The sequence below is a fragment of the Lathyrus oleraceus genome, chromosome 6 (genome assembly GCF_024323335.1).
Source record: "Lathyrus oleraceus cultivar Zhongwan6 chromosome 6, CAAS_Psat_ZW6_1.0, whole genome shotgun sequence".
NCBI lineage: Eukaryota > Viridiplantae > Streptophyta > Magnoliopsida > Fabales > Fabaceae > Lathyrus > Lathyrus oleraceus.
Genome location: NC_066584.1, coordinates 233,195,872 through 233,214,857, shown reverse-complemented (window position 1 = coordinate 233,214,857; position 18,986 = coordinate 233,195,872).

Genomic DNA, 18,986 nt, shown 5'->3' with positions numbered 1-18,986 from the left:
ATACCATGAAAGAGGGGAGACTTACAATCTCACTAACTAGAATGTTATGCTTTTTGTGTCAAAATTTAGCGTTATGTTAAGCAATCGTAAATTGGACTTATGTAGAAGTCACAACTATTTGAGGTCGGGCAATAGAATTTTGGTGTTAATACATGTTAGAGACATAGTATAATGGACTATGCTCTTGAAACATACCACACACAAAAAGAGTATGCAAAAGTGGTGACCTAATCTCATCCATACTTATGTTGATTTTGAAATCAACTAGCCTTAGGATATAGAGATATCATAGGACCATGACATGAATGCATAAAGAAGGGGAGTGAGATGAAGAGGGATGGGAAGTGGATCAAACTCAAATTGGACAAATGAGGACTTTTACCAAATTAGGATCATTCAATCATTTTGGGAGGTGGAATGTACTTTCCATCAATCCCCTAAATCCAATAATCTTAACCTAGCAAAGTCAAATCAACCTTGACCAAGGCCCAACAACACAAGTCAAACTTACAAAGTCAATCAAAATGGCTCAACACAATTATTTGGCATTTATTCAATTTAAAAAATACTAAAAATAATACATTAAATTAAATATGATTGGTCAATTTCCTAAAACCTCATCAAAACACCAAAGAAATGGCCATGAGATTTATCATAGGTCAAACAAGGTCAAAGGACCTTGGAGAAAAATTTTCAGAATTTTTGGAAACTTAAAAGTATTTTTAAACAAATAAAAATATTCACAAAATCAATTAAATCATGAAACATATTAATAATGACCCAAAAAATAATTTTAATTCAAAATATGAAAGAGTATTTTATTTTAAAAAATTATTAAACTCTCATATTTTTTGGATCAATATTAAAAGTAATATGAATTAATGAAAATCAAAGGAATAAAATGAAAAATAAGAAAATACAAAAAACGTGGACCACTTGATCTCCCTCATTAATTGAGGTGGCAGATCAACTGGACACAAATGTGCGTTCCATGATGGTACTCAGTCAGCACGCCACACAAGTTGTAATCAAAACCAACGCCTGTGATTAAAACATTTTAAAATGGATCAATGGCTCTGAACCTTGCCACCTCACTGTCGGAGCAAAAGGCCGGTCACCTTCTCAGGCGAACCTCGCCGGACTGGTTCAATCATCATCATGATTAAAATAAAAAAAGAGTACATGATCTGAAAGAAAAAATGGCGTAGAGCACGAATCTGACCTCAATATTAACTAACTCTAAATATATAGAAAGATATGAGGAGTTGAATTTTGAGGTGTGTTAACTGAGTTGCTTCAATTTGACCTCAAAAATACTCAATCTTCTTGCCTATATTGGTAGGACTTCAGATAACCAAAGATCCAAGAGAATTGATGAGAATTGAGTGAGAATCGAAAAGAAGACAAAATCTGGAAAATACCTTCAATGTTGTGCAGAACTTGATATCTCTTGCTTCAATTCTTGTTTGATCTTGCTCTAATAGCTTGCAGAAGTGGATTAGGATTGATACAAAGCTTTGGATCCTGGAGTTTTTGAATCTCCAAATAGTGAGATTCAAACTCAATTTTTAAGTGAAAATTATCAGGTTTTCCTTTGAATTGTTGGGGTTTGAAGAGTGGAGGAAAAGTTGGTGCACAAGGATCCTTTGAAATGAGCTCAAAGGGTCTCTATTTATAGTAAATTGAAGTGTTATTTGCACACTTGAAATTTCTTCCAAAATTGGCAATGTCATGTTCATGCTTGCATGGGCGTATACAGGCCCATGAAGCAATGCACTAAGGTCCAAATTCAACTGTGTTGAAGTCTAAATGAAGCTTCAATGGCAAGGCAAAGTGAAATGGTTATTTGAAGTTTTGATTTTTCCAATTGATGCAAGCCTGTTAACACCATGCGCATCCCTAGTGATCCTCGTCCAAAATGAATGAATTAAGACTCTTTAGAAAGCTTAGATCCAGAGGAACAACTCTTATGTTGAACATTTTTCCATTTGTAACTTGGATCATGATGAAACTTGAGGTGGAAGTTTGGAAATTTCAACATGTTGAAAACATTTCTAAGTGTTAAGTCATATACTTCAATGTTCCACCTTGCTTAACTTTTTATGTGAGCTTCAAATGAGAAAAGTGTCTTCATAAAATTTGTATATATTTCAAAGACCTTCAAAATGGTAACCAATTTGACATCATTTGGATTTATAATGAGAGAGTTATGCATTTTTGAAGTTGAGGAAAATCACTTGTTCAATGGTATTGGTCCAAAATGACCTATAATGTATCCTCATATCACATGCTCATAAAAGTTGATTTAAATTTCACCCCAAACATCAAAGTTGAAGTAGGCATCTTGAATTTGATTGTGAAACTTGGAAATATTTCATATCATAAAAATTGAGCAAGTTATGTCCTTGGGAAGTTGTCTTTCAAATTAGGGTTTAGACAAAATGACCTATAATGTTTCAACGTAGAAAATGACTTTCCAAGCAAAACTAGCTTTAGACCTCAACATTAAATTTTTTTGGAATGTAATTTAGAGTAACGTTTCTATTGGAATAGTTTTCATAGGATGAAAATTGTAGGAGATAGGATCTAGGGTGACCTAGTTTTAATCAGATGAATTCATCTGGCCAACCACCATCAACCAACTTGCTAACTTGCAATTCTCTTGAATTTTTAGGCTCATGGTAGATCATATATGCATAATATGATGAATTTTGAAATTCCTTTTGAGGAATTGGATCAATTGGTGAAGAAGCTTGTTGAAGAAGTTACTCAAGATACCTAGACAAACTAGGGTTTCCAAGGCAAACCAACTTCAAACTCTTGAAGAATGCTTGATCAAAATAACATGTTGAGATCATTGGGACTCATATATGATGCTTAGATACATTGTGGATCAATCCTTGGTTGATCTTTTAGCCATGGGGGTCTCAAACCCTAGATGTGAACTTGATAGATCAAGCGTGATCATGCCCTACCTACAAAAGAGTTAGGCAAAAGCAAAGATATATTTTTTTAGTATTTTGGTTAGTAAAATGACAATATATAAGTATGATACAATAACATGGTGCTTGGTGATCTCTCCCAAAACAAACCCAATGAAAGAGGCGTAAGGAGGATGCCAAGGTATGATCCCAATGCTAATGCATATGATGAGATTGCATGAGGGATCTTAGGGTTAAAATTAGGGTCTTACAACTACCCCTATTTAAGGACATTCTAACTGAGGAGGTGAAGGTTAAAATTTTCATATCGGCTCAGTAGAATGGGCTTAAATAACAACATATAGAAACAAATTTTGGTCCCTAAGAGACCTCATGATGCATATAATGTAAAAGCAAATTCTCTGTGGGGAAATGTTGCCACAAAGGGAAAAGAAATTAGAGCGACCGAAAGTCTGCAGGAGCACAATGTATTCTGTAAGGAAAACTCATCGGGGAAACAAAGACTCTGGGGGAATAAAAGGGTTATGCATAGGCCAGACTATGACTTAAAAACTGCTGGGTGACTAGAGGAATTCCATAAAGATGGAAAGACTCAGTCGGGGAAACAAAACATATGTAGGGGAAACGAGTAGATTGGGATAAAATTGAAGTACTTGAATCATGCAGGAAAAGGGATTTCACTAAGGAAATGCACACTCAACTCAACTGGGGAAGAAATAGACTTCAACACAGAAGGAGCAGAAATTTATTATCCACTACCGGTTACTGGGTAAGGAGATAATAAAGATATGATAGAGAGGACATCCATCATCGGTTAGGAAGAACATATCAAGGATGACTCTCTGGGAACCATCAGGACGGAGTATTCATTACCGGTTACTGGGTAAGAATAGGCTTGTTGGGGGAAAATTTGCGGAAATAGGATTTACAACTACCAGTTACTGGGCAGAAGACCAAAGATGAGAATATCTATCACCGGTTAAGGTGAACATATCAAGGATAGACTCAAAGGAAAGAAAATCCGTCATCGATTAAGATGAACATATCAAGGATAGACTTTCCTGGGGATGTCAAAGAGGATATCCATCATCAGTTAGGATGAACATATCAAGGATAAACCAACTGAACAAAAAGTAGGAATTACATCTATCGAATGATGGATAGAATACCATCAAAGAGAAAACCTGTCACTAGTTAAGATGAACATATCTAGGATAGACTCTGAGAGGAGAGAAATAGGAATTACATCTATCAGTTACTGGATAGAATATCGAAGGAGAGAATATTTGTCACCAGTTATGATGAACATATCAAGGATAGACTCTGCAAAGGGGAGAAAAGCGGGATTTATAACTACCGGTTACTAGGGAGAAGACCGCAAAGAGAAGAAAACCCGTCATCGGTTAGGATGAGCATATCAAGGATTATCTCCCTAGAGAACAAAATAGGGATTACAACTACCTTTTTACTGGGTAGAATACCAAAGATGAGAGTATCCGTCATCGGTTCGGATGAACATATCAAGGATAAACTCAAAATAGGGGAATAAAATATCCGTCATCGGTTAGGATGAACATATCAAGGATACACTTCCTGGGGAAATATAAAAATGAATCCGCTGGGGACTCCAGTGGGGAGAAAACGGGGGTACTTTTGTCGGGTATTGGGCAAGAAGTAACAAACTGCAAACTAAGAATAATATTACTAGTTACTGGGTAATAAACTCTTAGGGGACCCAAAATATCTATCTAGGTAAGATCTAGAAAGAAACGGTCAATCAAGACTCAACCCAATGAGGATATAACTCGAGGGGAGTGATTCCATCCAGATAATCAGCTAGGGAGGAAACTGAAATAATAATCATCCATGAGGAAATAACTCAATGGGTAAAGGAGAAATGTTAAATTCTTTCTGCTTAAGGGGCTGACACTCTATATTTGAGGGAAGACAGACACCAAACTCGTATGGGGATAAAGTAACACCATAATAGAGAATAAGAATCACAAGAATGACTCAACAAGTGCTATAATGCAATCATGAAATTATATGAGTGTATATGTATATGTATATGTGTATATGATGATTATGCTGATAAAGTGATTGCAAAGGATACAAGGGTGTCACAGAATTTGAATCATCGATACAATTCTCAGGAAATACACACAAAGGAGGGAAACAACTGCTGGAGAAAAGAGAGATCATCATCCCTAAGGCTCAAACCTAGCCGAGGAAAGAGGAGATATGCTGAGGAAAACCGTCATCGAGTCTGCGGGGAATTTTAGGTCCACACCATATCAAATGGGAGACAACCATGCAGAGGATAAACAAAAATAGTTGCTAAGAAACCAGGAGGAAACTCTGACCGGGAGTAAATCTAATGGAGACTGATGAGGGAAACCAACGTTCTTCCAAAATCATGCAAATTGTCGTAACGAAATGTCTGTACTCAGCTAGGGAACAAATACTCCACAGGGGATTAATCAACCAACTCGGTTGGCTACCTTATTGGGGAATAGCAAACAATCAATCGTCTGGAGAAATCAACAAACACCGAGTGTTGAACAATGTTATCGGGGATGAAAGAGAAATTGTGCCTATTGCTTGGGGAGAATCAATACTACTCCGCACTTAGGGCTTACTGCTTTCGAACCACTATTGATATTCTTTTTAAATGAAATCGATTATTTTAAATTACTACTTTTATATGTTTAAGAAAACATGTTTTGATTAAAAATTTAATTTTCGAAAATGATCATAATAAAATTTAAAACTATTTGACTGAAATAAATAAGAGTAGAAATAATTGGATAAAAGCTCAACTTTATTTCATAGAATGGTAGTTTGTAAATGACAAGACTCCATAGATCTTTACAAAGTTGAAAATGGTAATTTACATGGAAAAGGGTTACATTGAATACAAATGACCACTAATCCTTCCACCAACTCTTGATGTCCATTGTGCTCTTGGCCGCTACTAGGGGATGATGAATCACCGTTGACCGCTGTGCTAAAAAATGTCTTCAACATTAAATATCAACAGGATGCAGTTACTTGCCATAATCCATAACTTTTTCATAAATTGCCCCAAGGTGGGGTACTCAATTTATCGGGATAATTCTTTTCTATTTTATGTCTCTAACTTTTTCCTGGATCGCCCTTTCGGGTTTTCAATCCACCGAGACGCTCATTTTTGCCTAAGTCGCCCTTTCGGGTTTTCAACTTAGCGAGCTGCTCTTTTCTTTTTTTGGAGAAGAATTTCTTGACTGCATCTGCATTCACAGGACGAGTAAACTCTTCACCATCTATAGTTGTAAGAATCAAAGCACCGCCTGAAAATGCTCTCTTGACAACATATGGACCTTCATAGTTAGGAGTCCATTTTCCCCTAGAATCTGGTTTGAATGACAAGATCTTCTTGAGCACAAGGTCACCTTCTCTGAATACACGAGGTATGACCTTCTTATCAAAAGCTTTCTTCATCATCTACTGATACAATTGACCATGTCACATGGCAGTTAACCTATTCTCTTCTATCAAATTCAACTGATCAAACTTGGTCTGACACCATTCAGCCTCAGTCAACTTGGCTTCCATGAGAACACGCAATGATGGGATGGGAGCACAGCTTCCATACCATACACAAGAGAAAAAGGGGTTTCCCTTGTTGAAATGCAGATGGATGTACGATGCCTGTAAGACCCTAATTTTGACCCTAAGGTCCCTCATGGCATTATAACATTGCATTTGCATCTTGCCTCAAGGATCATAGCATCTTGGCTCCTAACCCTGGGATGGCAACTTTTGTGAGTTGGTTTGAGATCACCAAGCATGCTTGAATTGTATATTATTTCTTTTCTCCTTTTTTTTACTAACCAAAAGCACAAAAATATGTCACTAACTTTGCTTGTTTTGTAGCTTGAGAAATCATAAGATCCAAGGCTCCAAAAAGACCCTATGCTCATTGATATGGCGAGATGAAGATGAAAGCAAGCATGACAATGGTTCACAAGGATCTCATTCATCATATATGCCTCCCAAGTATCTCAATTTGTCAATTTGACCAAAGCAAACCAAGGGGCTTGAGGATTGCTTCCCAAGGAAACCCTAATTCAACTGTGCATCAACTGTGCCTTGCTCATGAAGCAACCTTAATCCATGGTCAAATACAATTAAGGTAAGTTCTTACATTCATCATTTCATGCATATTTGATCTTATTTGAGTATCCTCAATCATTAATTCATCAAGATTTGAGGCATGAACTTGAGAAATTGATCAGTCAATTCATCAGACTATTTTGAAGTACACTAAGACCTAACTTTTGATGTGTTTGTAAAATGGAGATGACCCCAAGAGAAACAAAGTTCTTAGGAACCATATGAACAACTTCCATGTTCATAAAAAATTTATTTGAAGCTGGGAAGGTCATCATCCATTTCAAAACATTATAGGTCATTTTGACTGAAACCCTAATTTTCTGACAACTTCTCAAGAACATAACTCATTCATTTTTCATAATTTTGAGGTCGGATCAAATTCATTGGAAATTTTTAGATGTATAATTAATTTGTTATGTTGGACAAATTTTCATAATCCTAAAATAAATACATGTGATAATGCAAAACATTATAGGTCACTTTGGACCAAAGGCATTGAAATGTGAAAAAGTCCAACTTCAAGTGCCCATAACTTTCTCATACAAATTCGAAATGATGCAAAATTTGAGTCCAAATTGATTTTCTTGAAAAGATCTACAACTTTTATGTTTAAGGTTTTGTGATTTGGAGCTTGTATCATTGAAACATAAGGGCTTGAAGTTGGCCCATTTTGGAAATTTTCACATACACATGTTTTGCACCTTGCACTTTATGATCAATTTTCACCAATTCCCCAATTCCAAATGAATCTTTGCCCAACATAAAAAATGATCCTCATGCCAAGATCTTTCCAACCATTACCCATAAGGCCATGTTCTATTTTTGAGGTGGCATTTTCGAAGAGGATAAAATTTTGGTGCATTTTTGGAAACAAGTTGAAAACACATTGCATAAGCCAATTCCATCCATTTTGCACGACCATTCCATCATGTTATGATCTCAGCTTTCCAAACCAAGAGGAATTGGGCCCTCCATGCGCCTGTACAGGCCCATGCATGGAGGCCCTTTCCATTCATGCACATGCATTGCTCATGCATACCTTCTCCATTTGCTATAAATAAGTGCACAAGGCTTCATAATTTCACAACCTGAAGGCGCATGTTATGCTGCAAGAATCCCTCCATAGCCTCACTTAAAGGAACTCTCTCTTTCTCTTCAAATTTTCAGATCTGAATTTCAATTTCATTGATTGATTTTCAGACTCATAGTTCCTTAACCTTGCTTCATCTTCATCCTGAGATCATACTGCAAGCATTAGCAAAGGAAAATCATGCTCTCACGATCCACATTTCAGAGGTGGATATCCAAACTTATTTTCTTCTAAACTCCTTGTTTATAGCTTGTTTCTTGCATTTATTGGGTTGGCTGAAGTCCTCTCATCAGAGGCAACATAACTGTGCTTTGAATTTTGAAAATCCATTAAGTTTCAGTTGAACGCCATATTTTTCAACCTCTAATTTCTCTCTCCATGGAAGTCTAGAGTGGAAATAGATGGCACAGGGTTGATGTACATCACTCCAGCTTTCCGTTGCTGTATAGATCGTGGCATTTGGTTGAGGTTGCCATGTCTGCAACTCTCACCGGAACCGAAGGTCTCGCCGGAGAAGACGGTGGTGTACACCACCGTCTGGTTGCCAGATTAAGCCATGGTCGTTGGATCTCGTTTCTAGATCTAATCTGGATCCTTCTTTCTTATGACTTGTTTAATGGCTGCATGTTTCGCTTTGACTTGAGTGTATGATGGATGCGCGCTCATAGACCGTTTGATGCGCCAGCTCAATTAATGATCTTACATCCAACGCCTCACGCTTTTTCTTTTTTTTAATTTCTGATTTTAATTTCCATTTTATTTCTTTTATTCCATTTCATTTCAAAAAATCATATCTCATTCATTATTTGTCCAAAAAATGTGAGACCAATTGCATTATTTCTCTTTTAATTTCTAGTTTCTAAAAATGACTTTTAATATTTTTTATTTTATCATTTGATGATTTTTATGAATTTTCTCTTTTCTAGTTATTTTTAATTCATTTTAAATATTTTTGGATATTCAAAAAATACAAAAATATTTTCTTAACCTCTTTGAAAGATGATGGATCTATGAAAAATATTCTCATCAATTTATTAATTGATTTGAGATTTATTTGAGATTTTAATTCAATTAGGTTATTTTTATGCATTTTTAATTGATTAAAAATAGTTTCTGGTTTCTAAAAATGCTGAAATTTTTTGTCAAACTTTGTTTGACCTTGTTGAACTTAGGATGATCCATTTGGACTTTTCAAAGTTGATTTGAGATGGATTTGAAGTTTGACCTTTAATTTTTTATTTAACTCAAGTATTATTTTAATTTTGAAAAATACCAAAAATATTTTATTTGTTTCTTGACTTCTAAGCTTCATTTTGCTTCATTTTGCTTCTATTTACTAATGTTTGACCTTGATTCCATCTATCTTTGGTCAATGTATGTTGATTACTTCATTTGGATTTCCATTAATGTTCATTCTTATTCATCTCCTTCTTCATCTTTTTCTTTTTTGATCAATGAGTTAAAGATTGGTGGTTAGCCTTGATGTATGAGAGGTTTAACCTTCCTTGATTCAAATCTAATTCATCTTGAACATAGATCAAGTGAATGGCTTTGCATTAAGGATAGGTTGCTTCCTAATCAAGCAAAGAACCTAAATCAATACAAGATCATTTCTCATCTTCTTTTGGCATGGCAAGTTGTAGGAGTTTGACTCACTAATCAAGATCTCTAACATGTGTTGTTGCCTACATTTTATTGACCGGCCTCAGATAGGTGTGACTACTACATTAGTCCACTTAAGATTGCTTAACATAGCGCTGAATTGCCTTATGGCACACTAACACTAACCATTAACCATTAACATTTAATTCTTGCACTTTAGATTTATGCAATTTACCATTCTTGTACATATTATTCATATGCTTTTTCCCTTTGCTCATTTGAGCACATGTTTATGTTAATGCAATTTGCCTTTTGCTCACTTGAGCACATAATTGTGTATATATTATTGTGCTTGTGTTTTATTTTGATTGATGTGAACCAAATGCAAAATGGACAAAAAGGACTTAGATTCTAGGACATTCCTTATGCAAAAATGGAGTAAAAAGGCCTTAATGTTGAAGATGGATTAGAAGGACCAAATCTCTAAACTCACTTTTGTCCATTCTTGGATTACATTATGGAACTTTTTGATGTGTGTGCCTTTGTGCAAGGGATTCCCATTTGAGCCAAATTGAAGAACCATTGTCATGTGCATCTAAAGTGAGAGATACAAGAGCCATTGGAAGATTCCTAAGAGCTTGCTTGATTGATTGGTTGCTTGAGTATACACTTATTTGCTTGCTTATTCCAAAGGATGGGAGCTACTTGGATCATCAATATGATCTCAAGAAGGGAACTTCATTTGTGATCTTATTTCTTTTCCTTCATCCTTTGTATGTTTAAGACTTAGCCATTCTTCTTCTTCCTTCCACTCTAACCCAAGCCAAAACTTTTGTGCAAACATTAACATTTGTTTTCAAACATTAGAAACCTAAGCATTATGCTTTTGATTTTCAAACTTTCTTTTCATAACACTTATTTTAAATTGAATCCTTAAGTCAACTTTGACCATATTTTGTAAATACTTTTCATTGGTAAATATAACCCATTCAAATGTTTTTGTGGTTTCAATGGCCACTTCTTATCAAAATGTTTTTCATAACCTTTGGCTATTAGCTTTGAGTTATCCTTGAGGTAGATATAATACTCACCTATATCCTTAGTGATGGACAATAAGTCTTCCATGCTTATTATAGGGTTAACCCCTCACTAGCATGTTGAAGTTATCCTCACATGGTGGATTTGTGGTTTTAGGTTGAGTTTTCTCCCTTGGATAACAAAAGACCTTAAGGCTTTTGGACCAATCAATTCACCAACTTGTTTTGAGATTTGTACCCCGAACTACGAGGTTTTGATCCTAATCTTTTTTAAGATGGTACGTAGGCAATGGGTTTATCCATTCAAACACAAAATTGTAAATAATTTGTACATTCTTCTCTCATCCCCCCAATCATGTTTGCACAAACAAATTTTCACAAAATACCAACCTACCTTACAACAAATTGAGAAAAGGGCTCCCTAGGAGTACCTAGGATGTTTTGGGTGCTTAAAACCTTCCCATTGCATAACCAACCCCCTTACCCCGATCTCTGACATTTTTATTAGTTTTTGATTCGATAAAACTTCTCGGTTTTTGTTCGCTTTCTAACCTTTCCTTTGGATAAATAGAAGTGCGGTGGCGACTCGACTTGTATGGTTTACTTTTGATTTAGTCAATAAGTATAAAGGTAGCGAATACCCCGCTACAGTACCCGTCCAAAGCAAATGGAAGCATCTCATGCCAATCCTTATACATCACAACCATTTTTTGAATGATCTTTTTGATGTTCTTGTTCGCAGCTTCAACAGCCCCATTCATCTTAGGTCTGTAGGGAGAAGAATTATGATGTGCAATCTTGAAGTCTTTACAAAGAGCTTCCACCATATTATTATTCAAGTTTGATCCATTATCAGTAATGATCATACTTGGCACACCATAACGGAATATAATCTGATTCTTGATAAACCTTACAACAACTTGCTTGGTTACATTCGCATACGATGCCGCTTTAACCCGTTTTGTAAAGTAATCAATTGCCACCAAAATGAAACGATGTTTGTTTGAAGCTTTGGGCTCAATCATGCCAATCATATCAATTCCCCACATGGAGAAGGTCCATGGGGAATTAAATGGAATTCAACAATGTCGGAGGAACATGAATCTTATCTGTATAGATTTGACACTTGTGGCATTTCTACACAAACTTGCAACAATCGGATTCCATTGTCAGCCAATAGTAACCTGCTCGCAACATCTTCTTTGCCGTTGCATGTCCATTGGAGTGAGTACCAAAGGAACCTTCATGGACTTCAGTCATCAACATGTCTGCTTCATGTCTATCCACGCATCTGATCAAAACCATGTCAAAATTTCTCTTATACAAAACATCACCATTCAGGTAAAAGTTGTCGGTTAATCTTCTCAAAATCTTCCTATCTTTCAAAGATGCCCCATGCGGGTAAATCTGACTTTCGAGGAAACACTTGATATCATAATACCACGACTTCACGTCTTTGACCTCTTCAACAACGAATACATGAGTTGGCCTATCAAGACGCATTACAGTTAAATTGGGAACCTCATTCCAATACTTTACCACAATCATCGATGCCAACGTTGCAAGAGCATCTGCCATTAGGTTTTTATCTCGAGGGATATGATGAAATTCAACCTTTGTAAAGAAAGTTGAAATCTTCCTCGCATAATCTCTATATGGTATCAAACTGGGTTGATTCGTCTCCCATTCACCATTGATTTGATTCACAACCAAAGCTAAATCTCCAAAGACATCTAAATACTTGATTCTGAGATCAATGGCCTCTTCAAGCCTCATAATGCAAGCTTCATATTCTTCCATATTGTTTGTACACTTGAAAGTCAATCTAGCTGTAAATGGAAAATGCGTTCCTTGAGGAGTAATATATATTCACATAGCAGGTACAAATGCCAGAAACGCAGACAACAAACAAGAATGCAGAAAACAACAAGCAAATCAGAAGAACAACAAGCAAAAGGAAAAGAACACATAAACAAGTCCTAGGTGCCTAAGGTTTGGAGGTGGAGGCATCCTCTGGAGCAGTTAGGTCAGCAGATTCTGAATGTTGACATTTACTGAGTCCTGTTGATCCAATCTGGCTCGGACTTCCTGCTGTTCTTTCTGAAGTTCTTCAAGAGTATTTAGAACCAGAGGGACAAAAGTGGAGGACTCTCCCTGAGTCAGAGCATCCTGTTCTACCCTGGTGGCAGACTCTTCAGCTAGGTGTGCTTTAGCTTTAGCGGCAGCTTTGGCTTGTGCTTCAGCTTCAGCGGCATCAGCTAGAGCTTTGGCTTCAGCTTCCTTGATCCTTTGCAGTTCTTCTTGCTTGGCTTTCTCTTCTGCTTCTTTGCATGCTCGCTCCACAGCTTCTCTAGCTAGGCGCTCCTGAAGTCTGATCTCAGCATCTCTGATGAAGTCGTTGCGGACTTTCTCAGAGAGGCCCTTCAGCTTAAAGGCTTCAGAGGTCATCCAACTAATCACTCTGTTCCAGTGAGTCCTTACAGCGGAAGGATCATCACTGATGCATGTGTTGATGATCAGAGACTTGACCTTGTCAACTGAAGCTTCTGCAAACACAATTATTGCTTCCTTAAGGGTTGGAAGGGTGTTTTCAGGTTCATAGCCTAGGGGTGGAGAAGTGGGAGGGCTTAGGTTGAGTGTGGGAGTTTGTGGTTCAGCGGATGTATTTGGTGGGGGTATGTCAGAGTTGGGTGGTTGTGTTTCAGCGTGAATTGTTTCAGATGGTGGAGGGTCATATGTGGTTGTGTTTAGTTCTTCTGTGGGTGATGAGGTGACTTCTGGTTCAGGAATGGATTGTGTTGGTTGTTGAGAGGCCAGAGCACGTGTTTGGAGCTGAGCCAGAGTTGGGGAGTGAGGGTCAGATGGTTCAGTATCTGAGGAAAGGTTATAGTAGGGTGGTGATTCTGGAGAGGAAGATAAAGAGGGTGAGATTGTTTCGTTTAGCATTTCTGCTTCCTAAATGGGTAGAGAGGTAGTGGCTAGGTTAAATTTTTGAGAGGGTTGGTTAGATGGTCTGGTGGTTGAGGGAGGAGTTTCTGAGTTAGTGTATATGGGTGTTGGTTGAGGGATAGAGGAAGCAATGGGTTTAACTTGTACAGAAGGAGGGAGAGAGACAGACTTACCAGAAGATCCAGTCAGAGGTACTGGAGATCTTGATCCAGAGGATTCTCCCAGCTTCGCTTTCTTCGCCTACTTCTCCTTCTCAGATGGTCCTTGTGGTTGCTTCATGAAGTCTGGAGGGCATTCTGGCAGCCAGTCTAAGTTGAAGTATAAGAACTCAACTCCTTGTTTTCGCAGATCATCTAAGTAATACATGACTACCTCTGGAGGGTCGATCTTTGAGAACAGATAGAGTTCATTTGGAATCTTTCTCTGATCTTTAAGAGCTTCCCAAAAGGTGTCCAGAGTAGGTTTGACCCTTACTTGATTCAGAATCCCCATGCTCTTCGGATTGCGGGCGTTCAGAGCTCTTCTAGTGTCGATCATCATGTCTTCCATGAGTCTGAATTGAATCAGATGATCCACGAGATCGCTTTCAGTCAGAACGTCAGAGATGAGTCTACGCAAAGGAATGTAGTTTCTGGGCTTCATGTTGTTTCTGGTATCTCTCACAGAGTCTCTAAGATACTTGAAGAGGAGTACAGGAAGGCAAAGCTTCAGACCCTTGTGGATGCAGTACAGAATGCATTTCTGGTCTGTGTTGATGTAGTCTGAGGAGTTGGAAGCTGGGCGATGATGGATGGTGCCCAAGACGATCTTCAGCTAGACCCGGAGGTTCTGATGTAGTTCCTTGTTCTTGGAGTGTTTGCCTTCAGCGTTCTGTTGGAAGATAGTTGGATTAATCTCATGGGACAGATACTTTGCCCTAGGATTAATGTTGTAAATTCTTCTTCCTCCAGCTTTCTCCATGCCTAGAAGAGCAGCAATGGACTTCTCAGTGATCACCATCTTGACTCCCAGAACATAGGAGACGATGTAGTGATCGTCAGCGTCAGCGAATCTCCAGAATTCCTTAACCAGGTTTGTGTAAACTGGACCATAGAGACGTTGGAAGTAGTTTCCCCGACCTTGATTCTTCAGTTCTTCAGTGAGGTCAACACCGTTCCTTCGCATGTTTTCAAAATCCACCAGTGATTCACACAAAACTTCCAGTTTCTCAAAAGGTGTTGCAAGGTGGATATCAGGCTCACGATCAAGAATGTGAGGTTCTTTGTAGATGGGCGTGGAGACGACACCGGTAATAGCTAGCTTTGGAGTGCTTGAACTTGGAGCGTGCTCATTTGAGTTCATCTGTTGAAAGAAGTTATACACTGATTGTTGTTGAGAATCCATGAAGATTGTTGATGCACTGAGTTGAACGTTGAAGAACTTGAATGCACGCTGCAGGAATGCCTTGAGGGAGAAAAGAACTTGCAAGAAGGTTAAGAGTGTTTGTGAGAGTGAAAAGTGTGTAATGTGTGAAGAGAAGAGTTTAAATACCCAAATTAGGGCGCATGCAAAATGACACACAAAACATGAGTTTAGCACAAAAACCAAGTATGCACGTCAGAGGGAGAATGATTACAGCTCATAAATGATGTCTAATCTCAACAGTCAGTACACTGCTCGAGGAGATCTCAAGAGATTGTTTCTTGATTACTGCTAGACAGCTCTCTAGAAGTTCCAAGGTTAGACGTAAGATGTTCCACGTGTTTGTTTTATCTGATCTTCAGGAATACCAAAGGGTTGGTTCTTGGAGATTTCTAACTCAAATGACTTCTAACTAGTAGGAGTATCAGAGTCAGATGCAAAATCCACTTTGTTTACATTAGAATCTTATTTTGCTAACTCAGAGGCACATTTTATTCAGAACAATTTTGAATGTTCAGATTCTTTAAGATGAAGAAGAATATATCTTCAACAAGGGGTTTGGTAAAGATGTCAGCTCATTGATGGTCTATATCAATGAATTTCAACGTTACTACCCCTTTTTGAACATAGTCTCTAATGAAATGATGTTTTATTTCTATGTGTTTAGCTCTGGAGTTCAAAATAGGATTCTTGCTTAAACAAATGGCAGCAGTATTGTCACAGAAGATAGGAATGTTACTCTTAAAGATTTGAAGATCCTCTAGTTGATTCTTCATCCAGAGCATCTGGGTAGCGCGTAGTGATGCTGAAATGTATTCCGCTTCTGCAGTAGACAAGGCTATGGTTGATTGTCTTTTGCTGGCCCGAGATATCAGATTCTTTCCCAAGAGCTGACAATTTCCAGATGTACTTTTTCGTTCCATTTTGTCTCCCGCGTAATCTGCATCACAAAAACCAGATAGTCTATACTCTGATGTTTTCTCATACATTAGGCCCAGGTTAGGAGTTCCTTTCAGATATCTGAGTATTCTCTTAACGACTGTTAAATGAGATTCTCTAGGATCTGATTGGAATCTGGCACAGAGACAAACACTAACTAGAATATCAGGACGTGTAGCAGTCAGATAGAGAAGAGAGCTTATCATACCAAGATAGAGCTTCTGACAAACCTTTTGACTAACTTCTTCTTTTTCCAGAATGCAAGTTGGATGCATGGGTGTCTTAGCAGGTTTGCATTCTGCCATTTCAAATTTCTTCAGAATGTCTTTTATGTATTTACTTTGATGAACGTAGGTCACTTCTGAAACATTATTGATCTGAATTCCTAGAAAGAACTTTAGTTCTTGCATTAAGCTCATTTCGAATTCTGCCTGCATTAGCTCAGAGAATTCTTGACATACAGAGGAGTTAGTTGAACCAAAAATGATATCATCAACGTATATCTGGCATATCATGAGATCATTATTAATGTTTTTACAAAAGAGTGTAGAGTCAACTTTCCCTCTAATAAAATCATGTTCCAGAAGAAAATTACTTAATCTTTCATACCAAGCTCTGGGAGCTTGTTTTAGTCCATATAAAGATTTCTTAAGTTTAAAAACGTGGTCTGGACAATTTGAATTTTCAAAACCTGGAGGTTGATTGACATACACTTCTTTTGATATATACCCATTAAGAAATTCACTCTTGACTTCCATTTGATATAGTTTGATAGAATGATTTACAGCAAATAAAACAAGTAAGCGAATAGATTCTAACCTGGCGACTGGGGCAAAGGTTTCATTGTAGTCAATGCCTTCTTGTTGACTGTAACCTTGAGCCACCAGCCGAGCTTTGTTTCTGACAACTTCTCCTTTCTCATTCAGCTTGTTTCTGAACACCCATCTGGTTCCGATAATGTGAGTACCTTTAGGTTTAGGAACAAGATCCTAGACGTCATTCTTTGTGAATTGATCTAGCTCTTCTTGCATGGAAAGAACCCAGTCGTTATCTTGAAGTGCCTCATCACAGGAAGTAGGTTCGATCAGAGATACTAGTCACAGAGAAGTTTCTTCAGGTGCCTTGAAGGTTGACCTAGTTCGGATAGGTTCATCCTTGTTTCCCAGAATCAACTCTTCAGATATGTTGAGGCGACTTTTAGCTTTCTTTGGGATTGCTAGGGATTTAGTTCCTTCTGAAGTTTGAGTGGCAGCTGCTTCAGGTGCTTTGATCTTCTCGTCAGAACTTGCAAGAGTAATCTCTAGATCTGCAAGTTTCTCAACTAGCTTTGACTTTTCAGGGTCAAGCTTATCATCAAATCTGACGTGAATTGATTCTTCCACAATTTTGATTTCTGTGTTGTATACTTTATAGCCTTTAGAGTGTTCTGAGTATCCTAACATAATGCCTTTTTGTGCTTTTGAATCAAACTTGTTCAGATGTTCTTTAGTATTTAGAATAAAGCAAGAGCATCCAAAAGGATGAAAATAAGAAATGTTGGGTTTTCTTCCTTTACACAGTTCATAGGGAGTCTTCTCCAGAATAGGTCTTATGGAGATTCTATTCTGAATATAACACACTGTATTTACTGCTTCAGCCCAAAAGTGCTTAGCCACATTTGTTTCATTGATCATGGTTCTGGCCATCTCTTGGAGTGTCCTATTCTTCCTCTCTGTAACTCCATTTTGTTGTGGAGTTCTAGGGCAGGAGAAATCATGGGATATTCCATTAGAGTCAAATAATTCCTCAAAAAATTTACTTTCAAATTCCCCACCATGATCACTTCTGACTCTGATGATTTTAGAGTCAAATTCGTTTTGCACTTTGGAACAGAAGCTAGTGAATACAAAGTGAGACTCACTCTTGTGCTTTAAGAATTTTACCCATGTCCAGCGAATAAAATCATCAACAATAACTAGTCCATATTTCTTTCCATTGACTGATGCTGTTTTCATAGGACCAAATAAATCAATGTGAAGAAGTTCCAGAGGCTTAGAGGTAGAAACAATATTTTTCTTTTTAAAAGATGATTTTGAAAATTTTCCTTTTTTGACATGTTTCACATAGAGCATCTGAAGAAAACTTCAGCTTAGGTAGACCTCTGACTAACTCGAGTTTATTTAGCTGAGATAACTTTCTCATGCTAATGTGGCTCAAGCGTCTATGCCATACCCATTGCTCTTCATGAACAGACATCAAACATTTTACATTTTGTTCTTTTAAATCCGAAATATTTATTTTATAAATATTGTTTTTCCTCTTGCCAGTGAATAGGACAGATCCATTATTTTGATTTATGGCTTTACATGTTTTTTTATTGAAGATTACATCATACCCGTTATCACTTAATTGACTTATTGATAACAGATTATGCATTAATCCTTCTACATAGAGAACATCATATATAAAGGGAAGATTACCATTACCAATAGTTCCGGAGCCTCTAATCCTTCCTTTCTGATCTCCTCCGAAGCCTACGAATCCAGCGTCTTTAAGTTCCAGGTTTTGGAACATATACTTTCTTCCTGTCATGTGTCGCGAGCATCCAGAGTCCAGGTACCATGACTGGTGTTTTAACTCTGCTGCATAAGATATCTGCAACATAAACAATCTTATCCTTTGGTACCCAAAATCTTTTGGGTCCTTTGTGATTAGTTTTCCCAGAGTTTCTTAACACTTTGGGTTTTCTAGCAATATTAAATCGTTGTGCTTGTGTATGTGTATAGTGATAGGAAAATGGAGATTTAGGTTGGTCATTAGTAGAAGTTTTATCTTCTCTAGGATCATACCCAATTCCTCTTCTATTGTTCTGACTTACCCCATAAATCATGG